The sequence below is a fragment of the Camellia sinensis genome, chromosome 14 (genome assembly GCF_055761805.1).
Source record: "Camellia sinensis isolate YWXY chromosome 14, ASM5576180v1, whole genome shotgun sequence".
Lineage (NCBI taxonomy): Eukaryota > Viridiplantae > Streptophyta > Magnoliopsida > Ericales > Theaceae > Camellia > Camellia sinensis.
Genome location: NC_138974.1, coordinates 69897473 through 69909473, shown reverse-complemented (window position 1 = coordinate 69909473; position 12001 = coordinate 69897473). Strand labels below are relative to the sequence as shown.

At 41.7% G+C, this 12001-nt stretch overlaps 1 protein-coding gene across 4 annotated transcripts in view; it reads right to left on the bottom strand.

Moving 5' to 3' along the window:
• LOC114295644 (K-stimulated pyrophosphate-energized sodium pump protein) overlaps window positions 1–12001 on the bottom strand; it is a 34278-nt gene that overhangs the window by 14588 nt on the left and 7689 nt on the right. The window lies entirely within an intron of this gene.

The window sequence follows — 12001 nt, the reverse complement described above, 5'->3', positions numbered from 1 at the left end:
GGCAGTTACCGCCACCCGTTACGGCCGCTTTTGCAGTGTGAATGAGATTCACAGGTGTGTCGGCCGTAGCGGTTACCGTAGCGGTCGTAACGGTGCCGTAACAGCCGTAACGGCCTGTTATGCACCGTTACGTAACGGTTCCAAACTGTTTCTTTCAAAAAAACACACAAAAAAAAGCTGAAAATGGGAGAAAATGGATGGAGAGAAGAGGGAAGATAAAGAGAGAAAATGGAGGAGCAAGAGATAGAGAGAGAAAAGGGAAGATGAAGAACATGTTATTGATTTGTTGAAACTGTAAGACCTATGCTATTCTATTCAGCTGCTATCACTAAACCATTTTGTTTGTGTGTGTCTATCTATGTATTGTTTGAAAATAATAATAATAATAAGTGTGGTCATTATCTATTTGGCTTGGTAAAAATATGTATATATATATTTAGACTCTTATTTATTCTCTTACTTTTGTTATTGTTTATCTTATATATAATAGTTAGTGATTGATTTTTTGTATAATATAAAGTCATTAATTATTAAAATAAAATGTAAAAAACTCAGTTTATAGTGATTTAAAAATATGAAATATATTGAATCATATTTAAAAATTTACAAAAATTGATCAATATTTATTTTTAACCCAATAAATATGATCATGGAAAAAAAATATGCATATCGGTAAGTTTTTTTCAAATTGTGCGAAAAATAAAAAAATTCACGGTTCCGGTTACCGCAACCGTTACACTACGGCCTTTACACCCCGCAACCGCGTCACCGCCACCGTTACGGCGACCGCAACCGCTTTTTAGAACCTTGTCTCCAATCCTCACAAATGGAATACATATGATACCACTAGTGAGTTTTTCCTTGATGAAGTACCTACCAATTTCCACATGCTAAGTTTTATCATGTTGAATTGGATTATGAGCTATGTTGATTGCGGCATTGTTGTCACAGTATAGTCGCACGGAGTCATTCTGAAGGATTCCCAAGTCTTCCAACAATAGTTTAATCCATAGTAACTCACATACACCCTGAGCCATAGTCCTGAATTTTGCCTCAGCACTAGATCTAGCAACCACATTTTGTTTCTTACTTTGCCATGTGACTAGGTTGCCACCAACAAATATGCAATATCTGGAAGTTGATCGTCTGTCAGTGACGGATCCAGCCCAATCTGCATCAATAAATGCCTCCACACTGAGATGGTCATGTTTGGAGAAATAGAGACTCTTTCCCGGAGAAGCTTTCAGGTATCTCGGGATTCTCATAACTGCCTCTAAGTGGGAAGTTCTCGGAGCATGCATAAACTGACTTACCCGCCTCCCTCCTCTGTCGCAATCGTCACGTAGCCACCTCCCTCGGTTGATCTCCTCAGCTCGTCAACCTCCTCAGCCCGTCAACCTCCTCAATCGATCTCCTCCGCCAGTCGATCTTCCAGCAATTCGTCGATCTCTTTGGTACTGGTATACTCTCATCACTGTTTGGTCTTATGTCGTGTATATAGACCGTACCAATACATATATACCAATACATATATAAATGAATAACTAAACCAAAAAATAAAAAAAAGGTTTCGTAATTTTGTTATGCTTGTATAGTGGTCATTGTGCTTGTTCTTTCATCACCACCTTCCGGATTTGTGATTGCCACTAGCTTTGTTGCGGGTTCGGTAGTATAGTATCCATGACAGATTCCACCAGTGTGTCCCCTACTTCTCAAACACCGAGGAGCGAGAGTCTCATTATACTTACTACCATGACTGAGAACCCCAACCCTAGTCTGAAAATCACCACCTTTCTATTTAATGGTCAGAACTACCTAGCATAGTCTCAAAATTTGACTATGTTTTTGAAGAGCAGAGGGAAGATGGGATATGTTGATGGCAGGATATGGGCACCTAGTACCACTGACTCGGGTTATGATCAATGGAAAATTACCAATTCTTTAATTATGGATTGGCTTATTCATTCGATGGTTCCTGAAATTGGTGAGGGCTACTTGTCTATGGAGACTGCCTAGGATGTTTGGGATGCTATGGCTGCCACCTATTCCAGCAAAGAGAATTTCTCACAGGCATTCGAGTTGCGCCGCTCTATTGAGAGCTCACTTCAAGGGGAGCAGACTGTTCTTCAATATTTCACTTTCCTCACCAACGGCTGGAAATGCCTTGACCACCTAGAAGACTATAAGCCCGTTTGCCCTACTAATTCTGTCGGGTACAAGAAGTTCATCGCACAGGAACGGGTCTTTAAATTTTTGGCAAGCCTAAATATGGAGTATGATCCAGTTAGGGGTCGAGTTCTAGGTATGGACACTCTTCCTTCACTTCAGGAGGCATTTGCCTATGTACAGAATGAGGAGAGTCCCCGGTCTGCTATGATGTCCCCTGTCTCTACTGACCGCTCAGCATTACTGTCTACTCCTCGCGATGGCCTCAGCCTGACTCCCGTCCCTCCGTCTGCTGCTAAGGAGTCTGTATTCTGTGATTATTGCAAGAAGCTGCGGCATACTCGTGAGACGTGTTGGAAGCTTCATGGGACTCCATCCGGGGGTCAAGGTGATCGGTCTGGTTCTCGAAGAAGTCGGTCAGGCCAGTCTAGAGGACGTGGTTCCTAGTCCCGGGCTCATCAGTCTAGTGCCATTAATACACTTGATTCTAATTCTACTTCTGTTGGCCAAGCTTCTGATACTGAGCTGAAGGATGCTTTGCACCAATTATTAGACCGCCGGCCTTCTACTGCTCTCAGTACAGCATCTTCGTCCTTTGCCCGCTCAGGTAACTTAGCCTCTTCTCCTTGTGTTTTCCAGTGGCATAAGTCTTTGCCTTGGATTATTGATTCTGGTGCCTCCGATCATATGTCTGGCTCCTCTGATCTTTTCTTTTTCTATAAGCCCTCTTCAGGTTAGGACAAAGTTAGGATTGCAGATGGTACTGTTTCTTCCATTTTTGGAAAAGGTTTAGTCCACGTCACTCCTACCATACATCTATCTTCTGTTCTCTACGTTCTCAATTTTTCTGTTAATCTATTATCCTTGAGTCGTCTTACCCAGGATTTGAATTGTAGTGTGACGTTTTTCCCTGATCATTGTCTTTTTCAAGACCTTGTCACGAGGAGGACGATTAGCAATGGTAGTGCAGAAAATGGTCTCTACTTCCTGGATCAACCGGACAAACTTGCTTATTCTTCCACCACGTCTTCTACTACTCCCGCTGATTTATGGCTGTGGCATCGGTGTCTTGGGCATCCTTCCTTTTATTTACTTAAGCATTTATTTCTATCTGGTTTCGCAAATCATCATGTGTCTGACTTTCTTTGTGAGTCTTGTCAACTTGAAAAACAACACAGAGCTTCTCTGATGTTTGGGGTCCCTCTCGTGTTATGTCTGTGAAAGGTCATCGATGGTTTGTTACATTTATTGATGATTTTTCCCGTACTACTTGGATGTATCTCATGAAAGATAAGAGTGAGGTTTTCTCTGTGTTTCGCAATTTTCATAAAATGATTTGTACTCAGTTTGGGGCCATGGTCAAACTATTTCGTTCTGATAATGGCGGGGAATACATAGATTCTGGGTTAGGACAATATTTCTCTTCTCATGGCATTATCCATCAGACCTCTTACACCAATACCCCTCAGGGTGGCGGAACGCAAGAATCAGCATCTTCTTGACATGGCTCGGTGCATGTGTTTTTCTATGAGTGTGCCTCGGCCCTATTGAGGCGACGCTGTTCTCACAGCTGCCCATCTAATTAATCATCTCCCTACCTAGGTCCTGCAAAAACAAACTCCTCTTTACGTCCTCCTAGGTTCTCAGTCCTTGTTTTCTATTCCTCCCAAAATTTTTGGTTGTGTCTGTTTTGTTCATAATCACTCTCCTTCTCGTGGTAAGTTGGACCCTCGCTCCCTCAAGTGTGTTTTCCTTGGTTACTCTCCTACCTAAAAGGGGTATAAATATTACCACCCTTCTTCTCGTAAGTGGTTTGTGTCCATGGATGTTACTTTCTTTGAGTCCCAGTCCTATTTCTTGTCCTCTCCGGTGTCACCGTTCTCATTTCCGGGGGCACCTTGGTGTGAAGTGAGTCCTGTGTTTCCTATGGTGGACCCAGTTGTTCTTGCACCACCCTCTTCTACTGTGCTTCCTATGGTGGAACCAGTTGTTCTTGCATCACCCTCTTCTACTGGGACTATAGAACCCAATGTCACCAAGGATAACGACGGGCATGTTTATGTCCGAGACATAGACAGACAACAAGTTAACTGGATATAAGGACCACTTCTGCTCCTCCATTGCCATCTCCTGCTTCTGATGAGAGTCTAGGTAACTTTGAACCTCTTGAGTCCATCGATCTTGATGTTCCTATTGCCAAGAGGAAGGGTGTGAGATCTTGTACTCAACATCCTATCTCACAGTTTGTGTCCTACTCTCATCTGTCATCCTCATGTAGAGCGTTTGTGTCCAATATTTCCTCTGTTAGCATTCCTAACCATTTTCAGGATGCTCTTGCTACCTCTGAGTGGAAACTAGCCATGATTAAGGAAATGAAAGCACTTAGGAAGAATAGCACTTGGGAATTGACTGAGTTACCTACGGCAAACGACCTATGGGATGCAAATGGGTATATACTGTGAAACACAAAGCAGATGGGTCTATTGAGCGTCACAAGGCAAGACTTGTGGCAAAAGGGTTTACTCAGACATATGGCATTGATTATCAAGAGACCTTCACACCCGTGGCTAAGATGAATTCAATCAGAGTACTTCTCTCTCTAACAGCTAATCTAGATTGGCCGCTTTATCAGTTTGATGTCAAGAATGTCTTTCTCCATGGTGACCTCGAAGAAGAGGTATATATAGACATTCCTCCTGGTTTTGAGGATCATCAGACAGAAGGCAAAGTATGCAAGTTTCGGAAATCATTATATGGTCTCAAACAGTCTCCAAGAGCTTGGTTCAAGAGATTTACTCAAGCTATGTTTAAATATGGCTTCAAACAGAGTCAGGCAGATCACACCTTGTTTGTGAAATATTCCTCACATGGTAAGACTATAGCACTTATTGTTTATATAGATGACATAGTTCTTACAGGCAATGATAGTGGGGAAATACCTCTGTTGAAAAAATATTTAGCTAATGAGTTTGAAATCAAAGACTTGGGAAGCTTGAAGTATTTTCTGGGAATTGAAGGCTCGCTCTAAGGATGGGATATTTATCTCACAGAGAAAATATGTGCTTGACCTATTGAAGGAAACTGGGATGCTTGGCTGCAAGGCATGTGCCACTCCACTGGAACCCAATCAGAAATTGAGGGATGATGAAGGAGGAGAAGCTGTTGATAAGGGGAGCTATCAGCGATTAGTGTGTAAGCTCATTTACCTATCTCACTCCCGTCCTGATATTGTTGTTGCTGTCAGTGTGGTTAGTCAGTTTATGCATGCTCCTCATCAGATTCACTTTGAGGCTGTCATGAGAATCTTGAGGTACTTGAAGTCTGCTCTTGGTAAGGGTCTTTATTTTTCCAAGTATGATCACCTTCGTGTGGAAGCCTATACAGATGCTGACTGGGCTGGATCAGTAACTGATAGGAGATTGACTTCAGGGTATTGCACCTTTGTTGGGGGCAACCTAGTTACTTGGAGGAGTAAGAAACAGAATGTGGTTGTCAGATCAAGTGCAGAAGCTGAGTTTAGAGCTATGGCACAAGATGTGTGTGAACTTTTATGAATCAAGTTATTGTTGAGTGATCTAGGTATTGATCAGACGGACTCCATGCGGTTATACTGTGATAATAAGGCCGCCATCAACATCGCTCACAATCCAGTTCAACATGACAAGACAAAACATGTTGAGATTGATCGCCACTTCATTAAGGAAAAACTCACTAGTGGTACCATTTGTACTCCTTTTGTCCAGTCTGGTGAACTTACTGACATTCTCACCAAGGGGGTTGGGAATAAACCATTTCATGACATATTAGGCAAGCTGGGCATGAGAGATATCTTCGCACCAACTTGAGGGGGAGTGTTAGCATATTATATTATTATCTAAGCTTTTTTGGTTGTAATTATTCTATGCCCTCAGGGCTCGACTTGTAATTGTCTTATCTTATAAACCCTAATCTTCATTTATAAATAGGGGATGATATTCTATCAAACCCTAAGCTGGTTACTCAAACTTCAGCTATGTCTGGACGTGAGTAGGATAAGTATATGAGCTTTCCCACTAGTCTCTAGTATCTCCCTCTGTCTACTGGATCTCCCTCTTGATCCTCACTCCCTTTACCGTGTACACCCACTTACACCCAACTGGATTTCTGCCTCTAGATAACTTCACTAACTCTCAAGTGTCACTCTTGCTGAGAGCTCTGATCTCTTCCATCATGGCATGCTTTCATTCAGGAATAGAGAGAGCATCCTGAAAATTGGTAAGTAGACTCACAGAAGACACTTTAGATAGAAAAGCTTTATATGATGAAGACAGATTAAAATAAGAGACATGATTAGTAATAGGATGCTGAGTACATTACCTAACCCCCTTCCTATTAACAATGGAAACATCAAGATCTGAAATATCAGGAATAGGAGCACTAGAATCAAAATTACCTAGACTCTCAAGAGAGGGGTTTGACTCTAGACACTCATCCAGAGAAGAAGTTGGCAGTAGAGGAAGTAGAGTAGTCTCTTGCATCCAGGTGACTTGCTGTCTGTCCTTGTCCCTGATATAAACTCTACCTGCATCATTTTCCTCAACAATTGATGGCTCATCATCCTCTATCTGTTCAACCACTGACGGAAGTAGAACAGGAATCTCTTCACACCAAGGCTCCCCCTGGAAGGATGCTTATGATACTGGGGAGGACGGAAAGTAAGGCTAAGACTCAAAGAAAGTGACATCCATAGAGACAAACAATTTGCGAGTGGGAGGATGATAACACTTATAACTCCTTTTTGGTGGCAGAATAATCCAGAAAAATACACTTAAGGGACCTAGGATCTAATTTACCACGAGTGGGCAAATGATTATGGACAAAGCAAACACAACCAAAAGTCTTAAGAGAAATGGAAAATCCGGAAGAGGTTGACCCGAACAAAACTTGAAGAGGTGTATGTTTCTGAAGGACTTGGGTAAGAAGACTATTAATCAAATAAGTGGCAGTGAGAACCACCTCCCCTCAATAGGTTCGAGGAACCCGCATCTCAAAGGATAGACAACGGGTGACATCAAGGAGATAGCGATTTTTGCGTTCTACAACACCATTTTGTTGAGGGGCATTAGTACATGAAGTCTAGTGGATAATGCCATGAGTGGCGAAGTAAGTGGCAAGACCAAAGTCAATATATTCTCCCCCATTATCAGAACGTATAATTTTGACAATCGCCCCAAACTAAGTACAAACCATTTTATGGAAGTTTTGAAACACAAAAAATACCTCACTTTTATCTTTCATCAAATAGACCCAAGTGGCCCGGGAACAATCATCTATGAAGGTAACAAACCATTTGTGACCGATTAAAGACACAAAACGGGATGGACTCCATACATAAGAATGAATCAAAGAAAATGGAACAAAACTTTTATTAATAGAAAGAGCAAAAGAAACTCTCTGATGTTTTCCAAGTTGACAAGACTTACATTAAAAATCTGACACAGTATTTTTTTCAAAAATAGAAGGAAATAAATGCTTAAGTAATAAAAAAGAGGGATGTCCTAAGCGACGGTGTCACAGCCAAATATCTTCCTTGGTGGATGGTAACTGAATAAATGAATGAGTCAGCTTATCGGTCTGATCCAGAATGTAGAGACCATATTCCTCTCTACCACTGCCAATCCTCTTCCTCGTGATGAGGTCTTGAAAAAGACAATGATTAGGAAAAAAACATCATGATACAATTCAAGTCACGAGTAATACGACTCAAACATAAAAGATTAACACCAAAATTTGAAACATGGAGAATAGTGGACAAAGGAAGGGAAGAGGTAGCATGAATTAAACCTTTCCCCAACACAGATGACATAGTACCATCAACAATACGCACTTTTTCCTGACCTGAGGAGGGGTTATACTTTGAAAATAAATTAGAGGAGCTAGACAAATGGTCAGAAATACCAAAATCAATAATCCATGTTACAGTCGTATGAGAGAGCAATGCATATGAGGAGGAAACCAAGTTACCTGAATTGGCAAAAGAAGAAGAGGGTGCACCTGTAGTAGAAGTGGAGGCTCTAGCAAGTGGCGAAAAGCAATCTCAAAATCCGAGACAGATAATCCCGAAACATCAGCAACGGAGGAGACAACTGGAGATAAAGATAGTGGCTCAACAGTGTCTGAAAGATGCGCTCGTGCATTAGCCCATCGACCTCTAGCCTAACCAAACCTACCCCCGCGAGTACCAGGATGGTCTCCTCGGCCACCAGAAAGGGTTCCGTGCAGCTTCCAACAAGTCTCTCGTGTGTGGCGAGGTCGACGACAATAGTCACAGTAAAGATTATCCTTCTCAGAGGAAGGACGAGAACCACGAGTCACACGGTCGCCATCGCGAGAGGGTGCAGAAACCAAGGCTGGGCGATCAGTAGTAGCAGAAGGAAGCATTGCAGAGCAGCCACTCTCCTCATTCTACACAAAAGCAAAGACTTCCTAGAAAGAAGGAAGCACATCCATACCAAGTACTCAGCTCCGAACTGAATCATACTCCACATTTAAGCTTTCCAAGAACTTGAAGACCCACTCTTGTACCACGAACTTCCGATAACCAACAGAATCAATGGGACAGACAGGCTTGTTGTTCTAAAGGTGATCAAGTCCCTTCCACCCATTACTAAGGAAGGTAAAATATTGAAGAATAGTCACCTCACCTTGGACAGACCTTTCAATGGAGCGACGTAACTCAAAAACCTACGAGAAGTTCCCCATCCTAGAGTAAGTAATAGTGACAGCCTCCCAAATATCCTGGGCAATGTCCATAGACAGGTAGCCCTCGCCGTTCTCCGGAACCATAGAATGGATCAACCAACCCATAATCAGAGAATTGGTGATCTCCCGCTGGTCATAACGAGGGTCTGTGATACTAGGTGCCTAGATCCTCCCATCAACATATCCCATATTCCCTCGGCTCTTCAAGAAAATAGTCAGACTCTGTGACCACGCTAGGTAATTCTGACCATTGAATAGAGAGGTGGTGATTTTAAGGCCAGGGTTGAGGGTATCAGTTATAGTGGAAGGGATAGTAGAACTCTCGCTCTGAAATGGCTAAGAGGTATGAGATTCACTGGTCAAATCTACCATGGAGACTCCACTAACAATACCTCAAACACGATGCCAATCACAAACCCGAAAGATGAGTAGAAGGAAAGACACAACTTCTCCTATGAAAGCATAAAGAAGAAAACGAACCTTTTTAAAAAAAAAATGTAAACAGACCAAACAGGACAAAAAGCAAAAACAACCAAATACGACCAAGGTTAGACCAGGGCCATTCATGAGGCTAGCTGACCACCCAGAGAAGACCCAAGGCCCTAGGTGACCAGCGAAGAGGCCTCAATGGCCCTAGTCGAACCCCCAGGAGCAAGCGGCAGCCACCCAAAAGCGTAGTCGACCAACCAGGAGACCATGATGGCCCTAGTCGAACACCCAGGAGCAAGCGACAACCACCAAAGGGCCTAGGCGACCCACCAGGAGACCACGATCGCTCTCTACAAACAGGAGAGGGCTGACGACTGTCCCAGGCAAGGGTTTGGATGGCCTGGGCAGTCCTGCGATGGAAGAGAAGGAGGTTGTGATTGACTTTAGGTACCTCCTAATGAGCCTCTGATACCATGTAGATTTAGAGAAAAGAAAAAGTTAGGGAATGAGGTAGACTTCATTCCCTTTTATATTGATAATACTAAGTAATTACAGGAGTGCCATAAGGCATATTTTAACTTAATTCCTATCCTAACAATTTTGTGTACAATTAGAGCAGTCAGAAGTATTTTAATTGCTCCTTGAGAAAGTGTTGGAAAGTATTCAGAGCTGCTCATTTCCTGTCACCTGTCTTTTCATCAATAAGTTTCTATGATCAAGTGTGGACTGTGTTTGTTACCTTTATGAGGCATAGGTTATATCTAATATATTTGCAATTACATGCATATGGTAATTTTATTCACAACAAAATATACCTTAAATCTGAAATCTAATTCCCAAATCAGGAGTCCTTTTTAAGTCATTTTCTCTCACAACTTTATTGTTCCTTGATGGTGGTCCATGCAAAGTTTGGTGGGAATCCCACAATTTTAAAATCTAAACAATTCGAATTTTTTCTTTAGAACTGTGTGTCTGTAGACCTTGTGCCCTAAGTCTGAAACAGGAGCCTTCTCACAACTTTATTGTTCCTTGATGGTGGTGCGTGCAAAGTTTGGTGGGAATCCCACAATTTTAGCATCTAAACAACTCGAATTTTTTCTTTAGAACTGTGTGTCTGTAGATCTTGTGCTCTAACTCTGAAACAGGAGCCTTTTTTGAGTGTCATTTTCACCCACAAATCTAGATGGTGGAGCATGCGAAGTTGGTTGGAATCCAAAGCCATTTGGCAATTTAAGTACCTTAAGGCCCAAAATCAACTTAAGGACTACCTACAATGTAATCTGACTCCCAAACCAAAAATCCTTGGTTTCTCCCACAACCCTATTGTTCCTAGATGGTGGTACATGCAAAGTGTGGTGGGGAATCCAACTCTGTTTGACTATTTTAGAATCTAAATAGCTCGAGATCTTTCAGAGAGATATCATTATCATGTAGTTGGGATCAAGAATTACAAATTTCTAATTCTTCGATTGCATGCCAGGTAATGAAAGCGAGCAGGGTTAAAGTTGCCAACTAGTTAGTTGCAGAGTTATGTGAATGTGTCCTGTGTGTGGGCCCATGTCCATTTTTCTCTGCCTTTGTAATTGTTCCATTGTCGTTCTTTCTTTCCTCTTTCAACTTCTGCTGGTTTTCACTACCATCCATGGATATCTCCTCTTGTTGTACTTGTATCTTTCTCTTATAATCAAAGATGCTACAATTTTTGCTGTTGGGGCAGGGAAGACCCGCAGTGAGAATCAAACCCTTAACTCATTCTATCCTTTATAAACCATTCCATTACCAAATCAAAGGACTTTTTTCTTTTATCATTTGCCTCTTTCTATGTCAAAGCAACGCCTTGATTGTGCTTTCCTAAATTTACCATACGATCAGTACTGCACCTTATTTATATGAATAAAGAATTGAATTGAACTTCGGTTCGAAGAGAAGGAAAAAGAAGCACATGGCTAGGCTGATGATACAAATGGTTTTCACTGCATTCCTTCATGATTTTAGTGCACAAGAGCTTAACCAAGTCAATCGATAGGTTGAGGTGGGAATGCAAACATAGTAAAAAATACCACCAATGGCTATCCAAAAATACTTATTACTAGTCAGCTAGTTGGTCAAAGCAATGGTTGCATGCCAAATATATGTGTGTCAATGGATGAAAATTCCTGGGTAGATACAGTCAAAACTTCATCATTATTTAGGGAAGTAACATCCATTTTGATGTTTCATGATTACTGCTATCAGCATCAACTTCCCAAATGATCAAACGTAGGTAAGGGATAAATTAGTTTTGTGCACCATAGTTGTACAGAAGTTTGAACTGTAAACATTTGTGCACATATCCAGGATCTCACTGCAAAAGCCTGCAATCCAGTTACAGGAAGAACTATTAAAGGAGAATTACAATAATTGCAATGAGGACAGAAACCACAAACATCATGTTCTCATTCTCAGTCATTGTGAATTGTTGCATGTGCAAACAAGATGGAGAGTTGGTTGATCACCTCATTTATTGCTGGTGACTACGGAGCTTTATTGGTGATCCTAGGCTTTAGTGTCATTGGGTGTTCCTGAGGTGTGTAAGAATTAGACATGTCTGGAGGGGGGAAAGTAGGTAAGAGAAGGAAGAAGGCTTGCCTTTTGATGTGGCTTATTTGGGTTAAGGACTTTTGAG